We start from the raw sequence: 21,201 nt of genomic DNA, 5'->3' as shown, positions 1-21,201 counted from the left end.
AGATATATGGAAAGAGATTTATTAGGAGGGATTGGCTCACATGGTTTTGGAGGCTGAAAAGTCTTGCAATCTCTTGTCTACAAGCTGGAAGCCCAGGAAAGCCCATGGTGTAGTTCCAGTCCAAACCTAAAGGCCCACGGACCAGGAGCACCAAGGATAGGAGGAGGTGGATGTCTCAGCTCAGGCAGAAAGCAGATTTGCCCTTCCTCTGCTTTTCATTCCATTCGGGTTCTCAATGGATTGGCTATTGCCCACCCACGTTGGTGAGAGTATCTTCTTTACTCAGTCTTCTGACCCAAATGCTAATCTCTTCCAGAACCATCATCACAGAAACACCCAGAAATAATGTTTTACCCTATATCTGAGCATCCTTTAGCCCAGTCAAGTTGACACATAAAATTAACCAACACAGGAAGGAGGGATGGAAGGAAAAGTGGAAGGGAGGAAGGAGAGAGGAAGAAAGCAACCTCTGGTGTTTGAAATTTCATAATAATCCATCATACTCAACAACAGACTTCAACCAACTAGCAATATCTTTAAAAAGTTTTCCTTTTAATATTAAATTTCCATTAAGAGAACCTTGCATTTAGTTGAGTTCTGTTTATACTCATATTCTCTTTCCAGCTGCCAGAATTGAAGACCCAACAAACAGCTTTTCCAAGGTGAGAAGTAGCAAATTATGTTAATTGACATATGATGAAAATAAATATTTTATCAATGAGAAAACAATTTTCCCCTCTTATGATGAAAACTCATCATAGCCTGGTGGATAAAAATTCTAAATAATTCCATATACTTTGGCCCCATCCTAACATTTGCTTATAAAAAACAACCTATACGGTAATATGAACTATATTTCTCTCATTTTATAATTAATTTTTTACATGACAAACATGCATTTGTGGTTTAAAAATTCTAACAATATAGAGATGTATAGAGTACAAAAGTCAGCATTTATATTCATCTCTCCTCGGGCCCTATGGGGGTGGGACTCTCCACGTCACACGTTCCAGAGGGAGCAATGGTTAACTATTCATAGTGGGGCCCTCCAGACTTTTTTCTAGGTATCTGTGTCTATTTACACATATGGTTGTTGGAATGTTATTTTTTAACGTTTTTGTTACATATATTGGATTGTACTAAACATATTGTTTTCAAACTTGCTTAATATTAAGTCGGAAACATTTCAGTGTCAGCATAGCTAGCACTGCCTCACTCTCCTGAGCAGATGTGGAGTCATCACTGTACATAAGTGTTCAACTATTTCCTAATTTGGCTGTTACCAGGTTTTCACTAATGCAAACAATGCTACAATAAATACCCACCCATGTACATCATGCTTATGTTGCTGAATCAAATTGCTCTCCATAAAAGGTTGCAACAGTGAACACTCTCATAAATTACATATGAGACTATATTTTTATTTTTGTGAATTTGGGGAGTGATTTGTATTTATTGGTTTTTCCCTATTTGTGAGGTTAGATCATCTTTGAGATGTTTCTTGACCATTTACAGTTCTTTATCTGTAAATTGACTTATGTTTGCCCATTTTTCTTTTGGCTTACTTGTTCCTGTAATTTGAAGGAGGTCTTTATGTATTATGGTTCTCATATGGTTCTGCGAAAATATTTCCTCTCTCTGCTGCCTGACATTTGCCTTTATTTATGCATCATTCATTAAACAGAAGTCTTTAAAATATTTATGAAGATAAGTCTGTCAATCTTTCCTTTATGTTTCTTGAGGTTTGAGACTTATATGGAAGGCCATCTTCACTGCCAAGTTTATAAAAAAGACAAAATAAATAAATAAAAAGCCTTTCTCCTATACTTTCTTCTAGTACTTTTATGGGAATCTTTTAATATTTGGATTTTTAATTCATTTGAAATATGTTTCTGAGAATGATGTGAAACAAAAATCCATAACATGGTGATAGTGGAATTCTTGTCCTGTTCTCTCCTTTAATAGGAATCTTCTAATGTTTCCCCATTATGATGTTTGGAGTGATTTCTGCCTTTATCAAAGCTTATCAATAGTTTCTTTTAAAATAAGGAGTGCACATTGAATTCTATTAAATGCCTTTTCAGCATCTAAAGAGATCATCATTTGAGCTTCTTTAATATGTCAATATGTGAATTGCATTACTGGATTTCCTAATGTTGAAATTTCATTACTTTTCTAGGAGTTCTATTTCTCAATTTTTCAAATATGTCTCAAATTTCTGATACAAAAGAAATGATATTTTTATTCCATATTATTTAAGAAGATTTGAAAATGAAAATCTATTCTGCCGTTCAATGTCCAAAGTCATGTTAGTTACACAGAAAAGTATGTTTTTGTTTTGTTTCTTTCTAGAAAATAAGTACTCAAGTTGGCATTATAGCATGTGACCCCAGCATTAAATTTTCTTTTCTGAGACTTTTGTTTCCTGGATGCTTTCACTTGTATTCAATTGTAGTTTATATTGAAATCCAGTAAGCATTTATTAAGTGACTCCCATGTGCCAGGTTCTGAGCTTGCTGTTTACAAGAGACATAAAATTCTTAAGAGCCCTATCAAGCCAGGTACGGTGGCACATCCCAGCTACTGGGGAGGCTGAGGCAGGAGGATCTCTTGAGCCCAGGAGTTTGAGGTTTCTGTGAGCTACGATGACACCACTGCACTCTAGCCAGGGTGACCGAGTCAGATACTATGTCAAAAAAAAAAAGAGAGCCAATCAGTCCTAAGTCTACTGAAACAACAGAGAGTCATCAGGGTCTCATCTTTTTCAGAAAGAAGCCATGTTTATGCTACCTAATTCACAGAACGCACAATGTCAAACCTTTTAACACCAGCCACAATTTGCCTTTATGAGCATGGAGCTCTCTTTGTATCTTCCATGCATGCTAACTACCGCGTTGAGTGGTATGATTAATAAATTACTTTAAAATAATGCTGATGGTGAAGATGGCATTACAGAATAATGAGAACTGGCAGCCACAGAAGCATTACGCAAGTCAATGTACTACCATATTTGTACATCAGGTCATCTAAACCTCTGTATTCTTACAAGTTACGTATGAATTGTTTCGAAATATTCTCAATGACCTTTCAACCTGAACTTAGTTCTTGTTCTTACTCTTCTGAATCACATCAGGTTTTTTTTTTCTGTCAAGTATTCAAATAATATTAACTGGTATGTTTCAGTCTGTCAGTAATTGATTACGAAACTCCCCATCTTTACTGAAAATGTATCCTAATAATTTGTATTAAAACATAATTTATGCATCAAATATAATTTTTTTCAGGCCAAAATATTTGTGAAAACTTCTGGTAACCTTTCATAAGTACAAATCCAAAATGAATAATCTCTTATAAAGATCTTTTCTACAAGCCAACTGGAAATTAAATGAACAAAAACTTTTAAAACGGTATTGTAGTAAATGAAATAAGGGAACTACATTTTTTAAAAGTTATTTCATTTCTTAGGTATATTGCTAACTTCCTAGTTTTTTAAGAAGTATTTTTTAGAATGGTGACAAGAGTAAAACAGAAGAATCTTCATCTTTTAAAACCAGTATATACTGTTTGAAAGCAGACATTAAAGTTAACACATATATGATGCTGAGCTATGCATTCTTTCAGAAAACAAAATTGGTTGAAAGATTTTGAAGTAGGTTCAGAACAGAATTTTAGAAAAAAATAATTAAGGAATCATTATTATTATATCCAGGAGACTTAACAATCATTTTGAAGTTTTTACTGACTATACTTTCCAGAATTTATTAAACTAGAGCAACTTTTGTCTAGAAAAGTGAGAATATTTGCTTACAAAGCAAAATCAGGTTTCAGATGAAAAATAAAGCCTATGAAAAACATCAACAACAGAAGCAAAAATTCCAAATATTTCTGCAGTAATTCTAGTAAAATTATATATCTTTTAAAAGTTTTTTCTGGTGTACTCTTTCCCTAAAAAGGAAGACAAAGAAAGAGTCTCAGATATCTAAATGAGCTATAGTGGGTTACAAGGAAATGATAATCAGACACAAGAAGAAGAATAAAGATTTCTCTTTTCTCCATAATCATCTTTTCAAATTAGGCACAGGAATTGGTATTAGGTAAATTCAAAATTCCAGATTGCCCTACTTTCCAAATGAGTACCAGCTTTTAAAATAGGTGCTTTCTTTTGGCTGGGGACAGTGGCCCATGCCTATAATCCCAGCAACTCAGGAGGCTGAAGTGGGAGGATCACTTGAGCAATCAAGACCAGCCTGAGCAACATAGAAAGATCCTGTTTAAAAAAAATAAGGAAAATTAGCTGGGTGCCACACCCGTCTGTAGTCCCAGATACTCAGGAGGCTGAGGTAGGAGGATTGCTTGAGCCCAGGAGTTTGAGGCTGCCATGAGCTATTGAATATTAATATGATCATACCACTACACTCCAGCCTAGGTGACCAGAGCTCTCGTCTATAAAAAAAACAAAATAAAATAAAATAAAATACATGCTTTCTTGTTTTGAATCGATTGTTTAAAAACTAGAAAAAGTACATGCTTTTTAAAAGAAAATTTTAAAACAAATGTACCTGTAATAAAATGTGAATGTCCTTCTCTCTTCCTCCCTCATTTCCATATGAGTTCTTACCTTGCTTAACAATTTAATATGGATCCTTCCAGATCTTTCTCTGAGCAGGTACAAATACAGTTTGTCATGTGAATATAAATATATGCTTATTTTACATATTGCTCTACAAGTCTTTTATTTTTTTTTTAAATATGCCAAGTTCACAGAACTGACAGGAGCTGGGACTTTGGCATGACTCCCAGTCTATCTGACTCTAGAACCTACTCTGTTTCCAATGCACAAGTGCCAAAAGCACCACACTAATTTGGAAAAGACTGGCTGGGTTCTGATGTTCACAAAGACACACGCTGGGTTGATGACAACGGGCTGCATTTCAGACCCCACTTGCCCCTTTAGCTGGCGTCCTTGAACAGGGCACAACTTGCATAACCATGCATGGCAACCCTGCAGGCAGCTTTCCACCTCCCCTGACTATGGGTCGTAGCTAGTGTCACACCATGTCACACCAACCGACCAAAAGATCATACCAGTAAAGAAGGAAGCAAAACAATCTGTGAGTTCAAAACCATTTAGTATATTTGATACTCATGATATTGCTAATGAAATCATGCATCCCCCCCCAAAAAGGAAAGTAGAAACTGTAGGTTTTTCCCTATCACCATAGTTTCCCTGAGGTGGGACCACTTTGGGAGCAAATGAAAGGACTGCTGCAGCATGGTACTGGGATTTAGTCAGCATGGCCCCACACACACTGGTATAACTCAGCTCAGCAGCAGTAGTTGGAACACTGACACCCTAGATGTGGCTGAGAATATGTGTCTCCGGGAGGACTAATTAGCAGCTCGTAGAGAAGAAGCTGTTCTCGTGTGCCCCATTAATTACAGTGCTCCTGGCAACTCGGGCAGGCCCACATGAATGCCTCCTGCACAAAAAGGTCACATCCTGGTGTTGCTAGTCAGATCTGTGCAAGATCTTATTGCTGTTCATGGTTATTTCCCTGATAATCGCTCCCCAGAGGTCAGTCTGGCTACAATCTAGAATATTTGAGCACAGTAATTTGCAAGATTTATGGAAAACAATTTTTCAGAAATGTGCTCTCAATTTTCATTGGGAAAATTTCTCTTTCTCTGGTAAGTGCTGGAGCATATGGAGCAGGTAAATGTTTTAATGGACAGCATAAAAGTAACATTTTTATTCCAAGGTTGATGATTTGCACTTAGGGCTTCCAATCCCATTTTTTACTATAGCAAATGTTCAGTGCAAATTAAAGAGAGACAGGAAAAACTCCAAGCCTTCAACCTCGCTATCTCCATAGCTCAGAAATGACTGCATCATTGCACAAGTTCATATCACCCACCTTTAGGGCTTCCATCCTCTGGGAGGAAACTTTTATTGAATTTCTCTACCCCAGGTTTTAGTCTCCTACCTGTCTCTTGTGTTATATTCCTTGAACTCATTCCTTTCTAAGATTTAACACAATAAGATGAAAATGGCCAAGAGCAGTCTTTCTAGTCCCTCGGAGGAAAGATTAAGGGTAGAAACAATCACCTAATGAAAAGTTAGGGGGGAAAATGTAGTTGCAGGTAAACATTACCCATGTGAATGTGTACAGCACCTCAATGCTCCTTAGAATCATAACAATTGTAACAATTATTAATTTTTTTTCTTTTATGACGTGAAAGAGCAATAATAGGGGTCTTGGCATTAGCCATCTAGCAGTTTGAAGTTAGAATAACAGCAGTAGGATTCATTCATTCATTCAGCCACATGCATTTATTAAGCACCTGCCACGTTTTACCCACCCATTTTTGTATATCTCCAAGTGTGACCAGCCATACTACCATGGGGATGAGGTAGCCTTTCTCTATTCTCTCTTAACATTGTCTACATTTCTCTAGCAATGCACTTGTCACTTTATATTGCAGTTACCCCTTCCATGTTTGTCTTCTAAACAAACAGTGGACTAGGAGGGTAGGGAACAGCAGCAGATCTTATTCCCCTTTGAGTACTGGCCCAGGTGTTGAATAAATTAATGACAGCATGTGTTCAATAAAATAATGAGACCTCACATGATAGCAAAATAAACTCTCTTCTTCTAAGGCCTGCTCTGAGAGTGAACAGGGAAGACTGGGCACCTGTGAGGAGTTACAAAGTGAAAAGAAGCAGTTCATTCTCTAAGAGTGAATTAACAGACAGCTATTCAAAAGCTGCTCTTAGAATTTTTTTTTAAGCACCAGAAGGAACTGTAGAGATCATTGGGCAGACTCCACCCAATTCTCTGCCCTCCTCTAGATGTAGAAAGAGGAAGGTTATGAAATTTGCTTAAGATAGTACAACTTGTTGGTGACTAGGTATAATTAGAGTCCAGATTCCTGGATGCCCCCAGCCCACGTGCCTTGAAACGCAGAGCTGACGAGTTGAGCAATACAGACCCCAAGCACACTTACTGCTGCTTTCACAAACATAACTCTGCATGTTAAAATGCAAATCAGAGAAGAAACATCCTATGACTCTTGTTCTGCTCTCGCTCTCCCAGTTTGTCATCGGTTTGACCCGGTCACATCTGCTTCATGATCTTTGCATCCTCCCTTCCCCTGATGCAAATATCACATCCCCAGAAAAAACCTTCCCTTACTATTCTCGCTCTCACAAACACACCCCGGCCAGATCACATTCCCCTCTACAAACCAGCAGGACACCCTGTACTTCTCCTCCATGGGATTCATCACAGCTTGAAGTTGCATGTTTGTGTGGCTGTTTAATTAACATCTGTCTAATAATGTCTCCTGCAATAGATTAAGAAGTCATAGACTATGTCTCTAGACATAACAGGTATTCTGAAAGCACATCATATCAACCTGGGGGTAGAAATGGGATCAGTGTATTAATATCAACCCCACCTGCTGTTGCGGGTCCTTCAAACTCAATTCAAGATGCCCCACACCCTCCAGAGTTCTAGGAGTTGTAGCGTATGCCTCCCACAGGCAAACTTGCATCCTCTCAGCTCTCCTGAGACATCCCATGATTTCTCCCTGTTGGGGGCCAGCTCCCTGCAGCAACGTGCTGCTGAGGCCTCTGTGTGCTTCAAACTCACCCTTGTGTTGCCAGCCATGATACGTGCGTCCTGATCACAGAAATTTTAATCAAACAGTTCTTTCAGTTTTTACTCCCAGTCCCTGCTCCCTAGAGCGTAAGACTGGAGTCCTTTGGGGTTGGCAAAAAGAAAAAGGAAAAATTCTCCCATCTGATCCTGAAGCAAAGGCTTAGATCAAGCCTGTGTGCCTTGACTCCCTTTAACCTTGGGACAAATTCGTTACCAGAAGCCTTCGTAGTGGCTCATCTAAATAGATCCCTGCATGGCCTCCCAGCTGGGTCTTGCAGCTACTCCAGACCTGCACGCATTAAAGGGAAAGAGAACTAAGTCTCAGGTTGGGACCACGGCTAAATTCAGAGAAAGCAGCAAAATGCCTGTGGGAGGAGAGGAACAGCAATGTCAAGCCTTTATCCTGGCTCAGAGGGGAGGAGAACCTTCTCTTGCAGCCACTCATTCAACAGCTCTACTCGAGTGCTGGGTTTTCTGGAAACAGCCCCCACACAGGCACTGAAGATTCTAGCCACGGCCACTTCACAACTTGGAAATCTTGACAGAGGCCTCAGGAATATGCCCAGGTGATTCCCTGGACAAAGGCAGCAGTGGAGTGAAAGGTATCACCTTAGAAGTCTGACATAACTGGTTTGAACATTGGTTCTATCACTTGCCAGAGGTGTCAAACAAGTTTCTTAACCTCAGTGAACCACAGTTTCCTCATCCAGATGCCAGTACAGTCTCTATATCTCCAGAAGATTACAAAAATTAAACAAAGTCAGGTTGGTAAATTATCCAGCATAGTGCTTGGGACATAATAGGTGCTCAATAAATGTGAATTCCCTTTCCTGCAATGTTATACCCATTCTGATTTTTATAATCACTCATTCTCCACTTGCTTTGGTCAAAGATTTTCCAGAAAATTGTTAAAAATATGTATTTCATTAAGTACTAGCTAGAAAATTCTACTGTCCTTATAGTTTATCATTGAATCATTAAACACAAGAAATTATGCTCATTATTATAATAATGAGCTATTTCCTGATTCATTCCTTCTGATATACGGGGACACTATTTTCCCCTACTTTGAAAATAGCTTCCAATTCAACAAGCATATCGTCGGTAGAAAGGATAGGAAGAACTGATATTTATTTATTACCTACTATAAGCCAAGGTGACAGAACAGCTTGGTGACTAGTTACATGGGCTTTGAAGCCACAATCTCCCACTTAACTAGCTATGTCTTAGCTAGTGGGGCAGGTAACATAAATTTTTGGTGCCTGAGTTTTTAATGCATAAAATGATGATGATTATACCTACCACATAGGATGGTTAAGACAATTAAGTGAATTAATTAAAATAATGCTTAGCACATAGTAAATGCTCAGTAAATATTAGCTATTATTACTTCACCAAGTTATATATGACTTGATCTTCACAGCAACCCTGCAAGGGCTGTGTTTTTCTCTCTAATGTCCTCCTGATAAGAACACTAGGTTTGCAAACCTGCCCCAGAGCCCACAGCCAGTTCACGGCAGCCTAGTGTTCCTGCCCAGGGTCTTATGAACCCAAAGCCCTCAACTTCCCTCTACAACCTGACACTTTCCGGAAGGCTGGAACTGGTTCTCCTGAAGTATTAAAACAATAAGCAAAACATTAATTATGAGATGGTCATCAGATACATTCTAAAGCACAGTTGACTTAAACTTGTTCCCCTAGATTTGTCTAACTCTAAATTACACAAATGAGTTTGAGAGCTACTTTTGGTCCAGATTAAATTATGGCCAAATTTATGATGTGACTGAACCCTGTAGGCACCTGGCAGCCAGAAGACGGTCATGCAAACCAAAAGCTACGTAACTGTTTCAATAAACAAAAGGGGAAAAGGAACTCATGTTTACTGAGTGCCAATATTTTGTGCTATACACTTTACATATGTTATTCAATTCTCTCAGCAAGGTAGGTACTATTTCCCCCATTTTTCAGACAAGGTAAGTAGTATTATTATTCCCAGTTTACAAAAGGGACAGGCATTGAGGACTTAAGAACTTGTTTCAAGTCTCAGATCCTGGAGGGCAGCCAGGTGATTTCAGAGTCTGTGATCGCAAACATTAAGGGAGGATGTCTCCCCATTTAAAGAAGTATTAGCATGGACTGGGCTTGGTGGCTCATGCCTGTAATCCTAGCACACTGGGAGGCCAAGATGGGAGGATCACTTGAGGTCAGGAGTTCGAGACCAGCCTGAGCAAGAGGGAGACCATGTCTCTACAAAAATAGAAAAAATTAGCTGGGTGACTAAAAATAGAGAAAAAATTAGACGGGCATGGTGGCCAGTGCCTATAGTCCCAGGTACTTGGGAGGCTGAGGCAGGAGGATCGCTTGAGCCCAGGTGTTAGTTTTTTTGTTTTTTGTTTTTTGTTTTGAGACAGAGTCTCACTCTGTTGCCTGGGCTGGAGTGCCGTGGCGTCAGCCTAGCTCACAGCAACCTCAAACTCCTCCAGAGGCTACAATGGAAGGATCGCTTGAACCCTGAGTTCGAAGCTACAGTAAGCTATGATTGTGCCACTGCAACCCAGCCTGGGTGACACAGCAATACCAGAAAAAAAAGAAAAGAGAAAGAGAGAGGCTATTTAAAACTCCTATACAGTTTGTTAATGTTTCCATGAGCTAGAAGCTTACTTTAAAACTCATATTTTTACCATCTTAGAAAATGTACTTAATATATTAATTTTTCCCATTTTATTTATTTATTGATACATAAACTTAGCATTTACATGCCATCCAAGTGAAAGTGACAGTTCAAAATATATAACATGTAATTTTTTGTTCTCTGATATATAGATGTATATAGCATACACATATACATATTTATGTGTGTATATATTAATATACGTAAAAAATATAATCCTTAACATAAAAAATTCAAGGACTTCTCCAAAATCCTAAGAACCTGGATAAAAAACTTTAAGGACTGACAGAAAAAGACAACAAAGATAAGGACTACAGAGAACAACTGAAAAGTAGGATTTCTTAGAGGTATCCATCTGAATTCTAATACATCCTCTATCCCGGGCAGGAGCAGGGGAGAGGACGAAGTCACAATAAGGTTGCAAAATGCTGCAAATCCACTTATGAGTTGTTTACTGACCTCTTCCCCACTTACTTCCTCCCCAGCTTTGGGGAACATAACAGAGAGTTCTAAATTCTAGTTTGTCTTCTCATAGTTTCTCCCATGGGAATTCATGTTGTAATTCACTAATGTCCCTGTTACCAACTTTAGCCACCTAATATCGGGGAAATCTGCTAAGGAAATGTTTGCACTGCTTCCCATACAGGCTGGCAAATGGCAGGCCCTTCTGACATACTTAGAAGGGTCGTCAGGAACATTTTCTGGTAAGCTAGCATAGTTCCTAGGGCTCAGAAAGAAAACAAGTATGAATACAAGACCTTCCTAATGGGTACAGGGCAAATGCCAAGAAAGGGAACCAGAGAACAAAGCAAGCAGATTTCGTCTTTCCATCCATGTGTCAACTGTTGCTTTAACCATTTACCTGTGGGAAGACATCTAGGTTGTTTGCAGTTTGGGGCCATTACTCATAAAGCTGCTATAAACATTTATGTACAAGTTTTTATGCATAAGTCTTCCTTTCTGGGAGCAATGCCCAGGAGTACAATTACTGAATTGTATGATAGTTGCATATTTATTAATAGTTTTTTAAGAAACTGCCAAACTATTTTCCAGAGTAGCTGTAACATTTTAAATTGCTACCAACAATATTTGAGTGATCCAGTTTCTCCCCATCCTTGCCAACATTTAGTGTTGCCACTGTTCTTTATTTTAGCCATTCTGATAGGTACACAGTGAGATCTCGTTATGATTTTAATTCGCACTTCCCTAATAGCTAATGCTGTTGAGCATCTTTTCATTTGCTTATTTTCCATCTGTATATCTTTTTTGGTAAAATGTCTCTGCATATCTTTTGTTCGTGTTCTAATTGAATTGTTTGATGTTTGACTATTGAGTTTTGAGAGTTTATTATCTACTCTAGATGCTAGTCTTTTGTAGGATACATGGTTTGCAAATATTTTCTCTTACTCTGAGCTTGTCTTTTCATCCTCTTAACAATGTCTTTTGCAGAACAAGAGTTTTAATTTTGATGAAGTCTAATTTATCAATTTATCCTCTGAAAAATGTGCTTTTAGTTCCAAGTCTAAGAACTCTTTGCCTAGCTCTAGATCCTAAAGATTTTATCTTTCTCCAAAAGTGTTATAGTTTTACATTTTATAAGTCCGTGATCTATTTTGAGTTGACTTTTACGTAAGGTATAAGAATTAGGTCGCAGAACTTTTTTTTTTTCCAATGCATGTCCAATTGCTGTAGCACCATTTGTTGAAAAGACTACTTTTCCTCCATTGAATTACTTTTACATCTTTGTCAAAAATCAGTTGGGCATATTTACATAGGACTATTTCTGGGTTCTTCATTCTGTTCCATTAATCCATTGTCTATCCCTCTGTCAATACCACACAGTTTTAATTACTATATTCATGTAAGTCTTGAAATAAGGTAAACTGATTCCTCCCACCTTTTTTTTCAAAAATGTTTTATTCTAGTTCTTTTGCCTTTCCTCATAAATTTTAGAATAATCTTGTCTACATCTACAAAGAATTGCTGGGATTTTGATAAGAATTGCATTGAATCTATATATCCATTTGGGAAGAAGTGCCATCTTTATTAGGCTAAGTCTTTCAGACAAGATCGGGCACGTTCAGGGTGGTATGGCCATAGACAAAGTCTTTCAATACATGAACATTGTATGTCTCTTCATTTATTGAGGTCTGCTTTGATTTCTTTCATTAGCATTGTGCAGTTTTCAGCATATAAATTTTGTACTGTTTCGTTAGATTTATACTTAAGTACTTCTCTGTTTTTTGGGTTTCTTAATTCTTCCTTAGAATTAAAAGAAGGATTATTGGTATGTTCATTTAAAACTCTGATACATATGATCAGACCAAATTCCACAAAAATACATTACCCTATGACCACCTTGCAAACACTGGTATTATCTGTCCTTTTTTTTTTCCTCTTTGTCAATATGACGTGTGAAAAATAATCATATTTTTTGGGTAGTACTACAGCTGTTATTGTTTTGCTTTTCTTTGATTACTAGTGAGGTTGATGTGTTTGTGGGTTTTTCATTTTGTTTACTTTTGTCTTGTCATTTGTGTTTCTTCTTTAAGAGCTGCACAGAAGAGATAGGTTTTATTAGGCACTCTGGAGGATTGATTAAAATACCTAGAAAATAAGATCCAGCTTTAACACCTTTTCTAGACACCATGGCTGTTTGAGTAGTTTCATGTTTTCTAATTTCACTGAAAATTATTCTTATTTTCTTGACATAAAAAAATAAAATAAAAACCCAGTTGGGGATGGATGGGTGATGGTTGCATGACAATGTGAATATATTTAATGCCACTCAACTGTACACTTAAAAATTGTTAAAATGGTAAATTTTATGTATAATTTAACAATTTTTTAAAACCTAGTTGGGAAAGACAGATTTAGATATAAATATATATATAGACACATATATACAGAAAAGAACTTTGACTTCATTAGTTTATGATGAAAGAATTGACTCTTAATCCAGTCTCCTTAAATGAAAAAAATGAGATTATGGAAAGCATAGCTAAGATGGGCATGGTGGCACATGCCTGTAATCTCAGCTACTTGGGAGGCCAACGGGGGAGGATTGCTTGAGCCCAGGAATTTGAGACCAGCCTGGGCAACATAGCAAGACCCCATCTCAAAAAAAAAATGATAGAAAGAAAATATGGCTAATATTCCACTTTCATGTCTAATACTCTAAGGAATCTTAGTTTCTTAAAAATTAAATCTATCCTTGTTTATTTTGAGATTCGTAAAATAGTTAATCATATCATGAATAAATTGGATAGGAAGTAAAGGGTATATTAGAGAAACATAAATAAATGACAGCCTCATCCTAAACACTTTGCTTATATACCACAAATTTACTTCAGGGAAGACAGGTATTATATCTTAGTTCTTTTATATATAAAACTGTATCTGAGACAATAAAATACTAATAATTTATCAAATCTTCTGGGATGACTGGACTTTTAAAGTTCCCTTTTTATGCATTTCTAGTTCAAAAGGCTTAGAGGTCCTCTTCCTGCTACTTGCTGATTTTTTTTTTGTAATGTTATTAAGTAATTTGCTCACATTTCATTATTGACTGTCATTTTCAGTAAGATCTACTAATATTTCCCCAGTTGTTGTTAGAGACTACATGGCTTGGTGACACAGGTCTTGTGGCCAGATCATTAAGTCAACACCTGTGCAACTAGGTACCTGCCAATAGCCTAGGGAACCACAGTCAAATTGTGGAAAAGTTTGGAAAAAGGGCTGAGAAAAATACCTTGCCCCACCTTTGGGGCCTGAGGCCCAAGTTCTCCTGCAGCCCCTCTGCTCTCTTCACACACACACAGAGCTTTCCCAACAGCACTGGGATCCAGGGATCCAGGAAGGACGGACTCCACTCCTGCTGTTTGCTTCAGCTAAGAGGTCACCCAGGAGATAGCAGAATTCAATACCATTTTTACCACACCCTTTTACAACCCATTTTCCACCCAGCAACCAAATGTTCCATGGTTTTTAGTTTGCTTTATATTTTAAAACATAAACTAGGTGTCGTCATTCCTGTGTTGCTTACCCTCCAGTGATTTTCCATTGCTCTTAGAATGAAATCCAAATTCCTTCTACGACAGCTGTGATCAGGCTACTGCCACATTGGCTCCTTTCTGTCCCTCGAAGTGACCAAATGCTTTCCCACCTCGAGGAAGGTCATTACCCTGACAGTTCCCTGCCCCAGCTTTTCCTAAAGCGGGGCTCATTCTTCAATTTCAGTTGAAATGTTACTATCTCTCCAGCTCATGGCCCTATTTACTTTCTTCAGAGCATTGACCACACTGTATACTTCTCCTATTTATTTTGTGGGATTAGTGTCTATCTCTCCTCCCTCAACTAGGACGTAAGCTCCGTAAGGCACCCTTGTCTGTCTTGTGTACTGCACCCCCAGCATCCAGCACTGTGCCTGGAATATGGTGGGCACTCACAATGAGTGTTTGTGGAATGAACATATAGTTGAGTGCATAAAGATTCCCATACCCCTCACCCCAAATCAGAGTAAGTGGCCATGACACTGAGCTCACAGTGCACACCTGTCTCGTGGGAAAACAAGTACCCTGCAATCCAAGTACCGATAGGCTAAGGTTCATTCTTAAAGAAAAAGACAAATAGTCAATGTGCTAAAAATTTCAGTTAAGGTGTGTCTGTCCCACTCCCAGAACAGATAAAATCAGGATGAATTTACCATTTTGAAAGGAGAATACGTAACGGCTGATATCCACATTTTACAAGTGTTGTGGAAAAAGACCAGGTGTTTGCTGACCCTCCATCTAGGGTGTGTCCTCAGAAAGATACAACTAGAACGTAGAGATGTAAAACATAAACCTCTTTTGAGCTATACCCAAAGGGCTGTGGTTTGAATGGAGTCTAGAAAAATGAGCGCAAGAGCAGGAATCTGCCTGTATCTATCAAACACTGTACATTTTAGGGAAAAGAATATCTATTCTCAAACAGCCAGCCCTTCTTTAAATATAATTATTCCCAAAAGGCTGAAAGGCAATCCTCCCATACCCAACACACCAAGGGGAATTGTGAAAGAGCCCGGTTCATTCCAGTGCAGCCCTCTCTCAGGCACCTGCTCTCCGGACCGTTCTGCTGACCCAGACACCATAGCCTGAGCTTCTCCCCAGGTGCTCTGGGCAAGCTCCTTCCAAGGAAGCTGTTACTGTGAGTTACCAGGGAAGGGGGAGCGCCAGAAGTGAGGCTGCTTCTCTGTTGTTTGAATGATTAAATGTCTTAAAGGGAAACTGTATTCACCTATTACTTCTATCAATTTTTTTAAAATCATAAAAAGAGAAAATAATTTTACTTAAAAAGCAAACTTCGAGCTTATCCTCTTGGAATGAGGCTCTGTGTCTTCCTGGGTGACAATTGCTTGGAAAACAGTTTGGCAGTTTTTTATAAAAGATTTATCACACAATCCAGCAATTCCACTCCTAGACACTTACCTAAGGGAAATGAAAATATATGTCCAAGGACTAGTAAGTGAACGTTCATAGCACCATTTAGGAAAATGTCCACTAACAGGTGAATGGATAAACGAATTGTATCGTTTATGGAATACTACCCAGGCATAGCATGGAGGGAACCAATGAGATACACCGCAACATGGATGAATCTCAGAAGTATTATGTTAAAAAGTATATATTGTATACCCCATTTATATAAAACTCTAGAAAAAAATAAATCTAATCTAGGGTAACAGAAGGGAAATCAGAGGTTACCTGGGGCCAGGATTAGGGGTGGGGATTTATTAGGAGGGGCAAGAGGGAACTTTTCATAGTGATAGAAATGCTCTCATCTGTATTGCTGTGGTGACTGCACGAGTATATATATTTGTCAAAACCCATGGAATTGCGCATTTACAAGTGGAGGCAAATTCTGAAGTCACTGGATTATGAGGTATGTCAGTTTAATGCTATTCATTCAGCAACTTGAAATGATCAGGGATCAAGGATCTTCCTATATTGCAGAGCTGTGCTCATGACAGTTTGGCTTTGGTCATCGGGCTTTCTACTCATAACTGATGGGTTGTAGATTCGGAAGTGTATAAAAATAAAAGTCTGCGACAAAAAGGAATAACATGGTCATGAGAATTATTTCATCAGGCTGTGGTTGCTAGCAGAACATCCTTTTCTACTCTAGTTATGTTTCTATGTAGATAACATAATGCAACCATCTCCTTAAATAATATACAACAGTTTTTATTCTTTGGTACCACCCATTATAGATTTTCCTTCAGTTAACTGATCTCCACACCTTCACATTATAATGTAATACAACTGATTCGATGACAACTTTCTTTGGTTTTGAAATAGACGGATGATGTCCTCTGGAAATATTCAGGTATTCCCAGGACCACGCTTACATTCATCTTTTATTTGGTGCTACTTTGCAGAAGCTATTTATTGAGTTTCAAACCCTGCCTGGACTGTATACTTTATCTCCTTTGGTTAATATTATATATATGATATATGTTATTTTGTTATGGCAGCCCAAGCAGACTAATACAGATAGTAACAAAGAAATACATATTTTAAGAATGACTGTGTGTGTGATTTTTATATAGCTTCATTTTGAACAGCTAAAGTTAAATGGTTTTGGCAGACAAATCTATGTTGAGGCCCAGCTAACTGGATATTTCCAAGGAGTTGGTACTAGAGCCTTTAAAATTACCATTATTTTAAGAATTATTTCACCATTATTTTAAGAATCATTTATTGAAGCTGATTTTTGCGAGAGGTGGATTCAATCTGTTATTCGACTCTGTGGTTTCTGTCTCCTTCATAGTTCTTAAGTCCATCTCCTTTCCACCATCATTGCCCCCATTTATTTGTTTGGGAGGTAGCATTGAGGGAAGAGGAGTGTGTCACCAGAATGACCCACGCAGTATTCTTTTAAAATAAGTATACATACTCTCCTGCTCCTTCTCCAGAGATTCCGAACCTATTCTGAACCTGTGTCAGTCTTTTGTTTGAGTTGATTATTGTGAGAAATGAGAAGTGAGAGATGGGAAGTCAGCGGACTATGCAAAGGAATTAGTAGAATTGTTGAGCAAACAGCAGTGCCAAGCTGAAAGTTTTAATATTAGTAGGATAACAACAACTTCTCTGTTTATTGGCTCCTTCTCCTCAACTTATAAATATTTTGAGGTCGCTCCAATCTTAAGAGAAAAAAAATCAGCTGGTTCTTTATCACACTGTTCTTTGTAGTCCTTCCTCCCGGCTCCATGGGCCAGGGCAATCTGGTTTCCGCCACCACCACCCCTACCTGCAGCTATTCACACAGGTTTAAAATGGCCTTCTAGTGATAAAATCCAAGGAACTCAGTCACCACCTTGACCACCATTCATCACTGTTACACCCTTCTAGAAACTGTCGGTTCCCTTACTGCCAAGATACCAATCTCTCCTCATTTTCCTTCTCTGGCCAAGTCTCAAGTCCCTTTCCCTTCTGCCAACTCCTTAAAAGTATGTGTTTCACAGGATTTTCATCTTTAACATGTTTCCTGTCTCACTCAAAAGACTTCTTTTGGGTCAACTCATCAGCCAAGGCTTCACCTACTGAACTCTCAAAAGTGTTTGGCCCTGACTCTGCTATGAACCCCAAGTTTATAGTTTCAGGTGCTTACAAAGTAACTCCACTTGGATGTTCCAAGGGCAGATCACAATTATATGTTCCAATATGAACTCACTGTCTTCCTCTGAAATCTCTGCTATGGTTCCTATTTGGTTCCGTTATCCACCAGTCACCCAAGTCATCTCTAGCCTCCATCCTCTCCTCCCTCTGCCCTAGATTCAATCTGTTATTCGACTCTGTGGTTTCTGTCTCCTTCATAGTTCTCAAGTCCATCTCCTTTCCACCATCATTGCCCCCATTTATTTGTTTGGGAGGTAGCATTGAGGGAAGAGGAGTGTGTCACCAGAATGACCCACGCAGTATTCTTTTAAAATAAGTATACATACTCTCCTGCTCCTTCTCCAGAGATTCTGAACCTATATATACTCTTCCTCGTCTGCACTGTTCTTATTCTTTCCCAGTCTCCGATTCATTTTCCACACTGCTAATAGGATGATCTTTCAAAAATGCAACCCTGCTAGCACAACCTACGCCTTTAGCCTTCCAGTGGGTCCTCACAACCTTCAGGATAAAGTCCAAACCTCCCAAGGTCCTTTACACTTCAGTTCTTGCCCACAGCTTCCACCTCATCTCCTGCTACTCCCTACGGGCACCCTGTACTCAAGCCTTCTCTAAGTGCTTGCAATTCCTGGAGCATGCCTCCTTCCTTGTCTTACTGTTCTCTCTCTCTGGATATCCTTCGTGATCTCTTTCCACTTGGAAGCTGTTTTATTCCAAAAGCCTCTCCTGGCTTCTCTAGGCAATTAGATATTTCCTCTTCTCTGCTCCCACCATACTTTGGCCATATCCATATTGTGATTCTGTATATATTATCTGATAATTATAAGTATTTATGTTTATACAATGTCTTACCCACTAAACTGTGAACAGACTTTATTCAATATATTTTTGTATGCCCTTAACATAGAGCCTGGCACATAATATGTACTCAACAAATATTTACTGAATGAATTTTAAAGTAGGTTTTAATTTCTATATTTCTGATTGCTTAAAGTATACACTGTTTAATGTACTACAAAAATAACATTTCTAACTCACTTTCAGGATAGCATGCTCTTTGAATGCCTTTTACTAATGATAGTTTTAGCCAGGCTTGGTGGCTCATGCCTGTAATTCCGGCATTTTAGGAGGTGCTGGTGGGAGGATTAGTTGAGGCATGGGCAATATAGTAAGACCCTGTCTCTATAAGAAATAAAAAAAATTAGCCAGGCAGAGTGGCATGTACCTGTAATCCCAGCTACTCGGGAGGCTGAGGCAGGAGGATTGTCTGAGCTCAGGAGTTTGAAGCTGCAGTGAGCTATGATCCTGTGACTGCACTCCAGCCTGGGTGACAGAACAAAAAAAAAAAACAAAGCAATAACGAAAAAACAACTGTTCATATTTGCACAGTACTTTTCATTTTTCAAATCAGTTTTTCCCCACCATTTTATTATGAATATATCCAAACATATGGAAAAGAAAAAAGATTGTAAGTTGAACACTCATATAACCTCCACCTAGATCTAAATCAACATTTTGCTATAATCACAGAACACATTTTATGGGTTAATTGTACTATCACTTTTTATTTCACCTAATGACTAATATATGATCCTGTTTTATAGATAAGGAAATTCAGACTAAGAGGGTTTAATGACTTGCCAAGGAGTTTGTCTGCCAGGAATTGTGACCAACTTGTGCCAGGTGATTCATCCACACCCTCTGGGTGTTAGATGTATAACCCAGGTTTGAAAAATATTTTTAATATCCTTGGTGATGAAAAACTTCCAATTCCACAAGACAAGGAATCAGCAAAATCATGGGAAACCAACAGAACATTTTTTTGTCTTTTAGAGTCAGGGTCTCACTGTCACCCAGGCTAGAGTGCAGTGGTGCACAGGATTATAACTCACTGCAACCCTGAACTTCTGGGCTCAGGAGATCCTCCCATCTCAGCCTCCAAAATAGGTAGGACTATAGGCATGCATCACCTGCCTGGCTAATTTTTTTTTAATTTTTTGTAGAGCCAAGGTCTCACTATGTTGCCCAGGCTAGTCTCAAACACCTGGCCTCAAGCGACCCTCTTGCCTTGGCCTCCCAAAGTGCTGGGATTACAGGTGAGGAACCACGTGGGGCCCAGAACACATTTCTAACTCATCAGTCAGACAGGAATCTAGTCTTGGGGGTTCCCTGCGTCATCCGACTTCCAATCCTGGTTAGTCATCATTTCCGGTCCAACTTACCTGAAATGTCTCTTCCATCCATTGTCCAGTACCATTAACCTGGTGCAGGTGTGGAGTATCTATCTCGGCTAGTGTCCTTTTCTTGTCTTTTCATCTACCAGAGACATATAACTTGCAATTAAAGCACAGTCCGTATCATAAATCCTTGCCCAGCTCCCAAAACATCAACAGCTCATCACTACCTACCGAACTGAGTCTAGTACAATCTTTGCCTGCCACAATATAACCTATCCAAGCATCTGTCTTCTTAGCCTCCATCTTACATAACTAAGAGGAGTTGTTTCCCCAAATACACCCAGGGCTTTTCTGCTCATTTGCTTTTTTCATTTATAAATCACCACTACTCCCTCCCAAATTCCACATGTGTAAATTCTAGCCCTCCACGTCATGGTCCGGGACCAACTCAAACGCCAATTCTTCTAACGAACCTTCTAGAACCCCTGGGCCTGTTGTAACCTCTGACTCTTGTGGCATCTTGCGGCACTGATCTTAATCTAGCTTGCAGAACTTTATGGTCTGATTTCTCTTGCCACCTTCTGCCCCCTTTGCCCGAGTGTAACATCCTTCAGAAAAGGGACGTTGTTTTAATCATCGTTGCCCTCGCACACAGTCGGTGCTTTATCGTGCTTAATTTCTTTTACCGCCACACACCCCGCCCCAGGGGTCCGAGGCAGGGGCCCTTTGCTGTCTACACTCGCACACACACGCACACACGGACGCCGTCTCCCACTCGGACACGCACGTGTCCCCAGGGCCACAGCCCTGGAACAGTCTCGGGATTCCCAGCCTGTGGGTGCTTCCATTCCAGCCAGAGGAAGGGGACGCTTATTTCTTTGAAACCGCTTCAAACGGATACTTGTTACTTTAGACCCCACACAGCCTCCAAGCTATAGAACAGTGCAAGTCCTCCTTCCTTTAAAACTAGTATCACCCCGGGCCTAGGACGCCGAGCCGGCCGCGCCGGGGCCGGGCCCCGCGGACGCCCCCGC

At 39.2% G+C, this 21,201-nt stretch overlaps 1 long non-coding RNA gene across 2 annotated transcripts; it reads right to left on the bottom strand.

Annotated features, from left to right (window-relative positions):
* Positions 1-19,273: 19,273 nt before the first annotated feature.
* Positions 19,274-21,187, bottom strand: LOC123638567. 2 transcript variants are annotated; one of them, XR_006735391.1, is made up of 3 exons: positions 20,399-21,187; positions 20,213-20,306; positions 19,274-19,313 (listed from the first exon to the last, which is right to left on the bottom strand). It is a non-coding gene; the product is annotated as an uncharacterized LOC123638567 (long non-coding RNA). The 2 variants fall into 2 exon arrangements; XR_006735392.1 differs by having other exon boundaries at positions 20,641-21,187.
* Positions 21,188-21,201: the final 14 nt, after the last annotated feature.

The sequence above is a fragment of the Lemur catta genome, chromosome 5 (genome assembly GCF_020740605.2).
Source record: "Lemur catta isolate mLemCat1 chromosome 5, mLemCat1.pri, whole genome shotgun sequence".
NCBI classification, from domain to species: domain Eukaryota; kingdom Metazoa; phylum Chordata; class Mammalia; order Primates; family Lemuridae; genus Lemur; species Lemur catta.
This window is presented reverse-complemented; position numbering and strand designations above follow the sequence as displayed.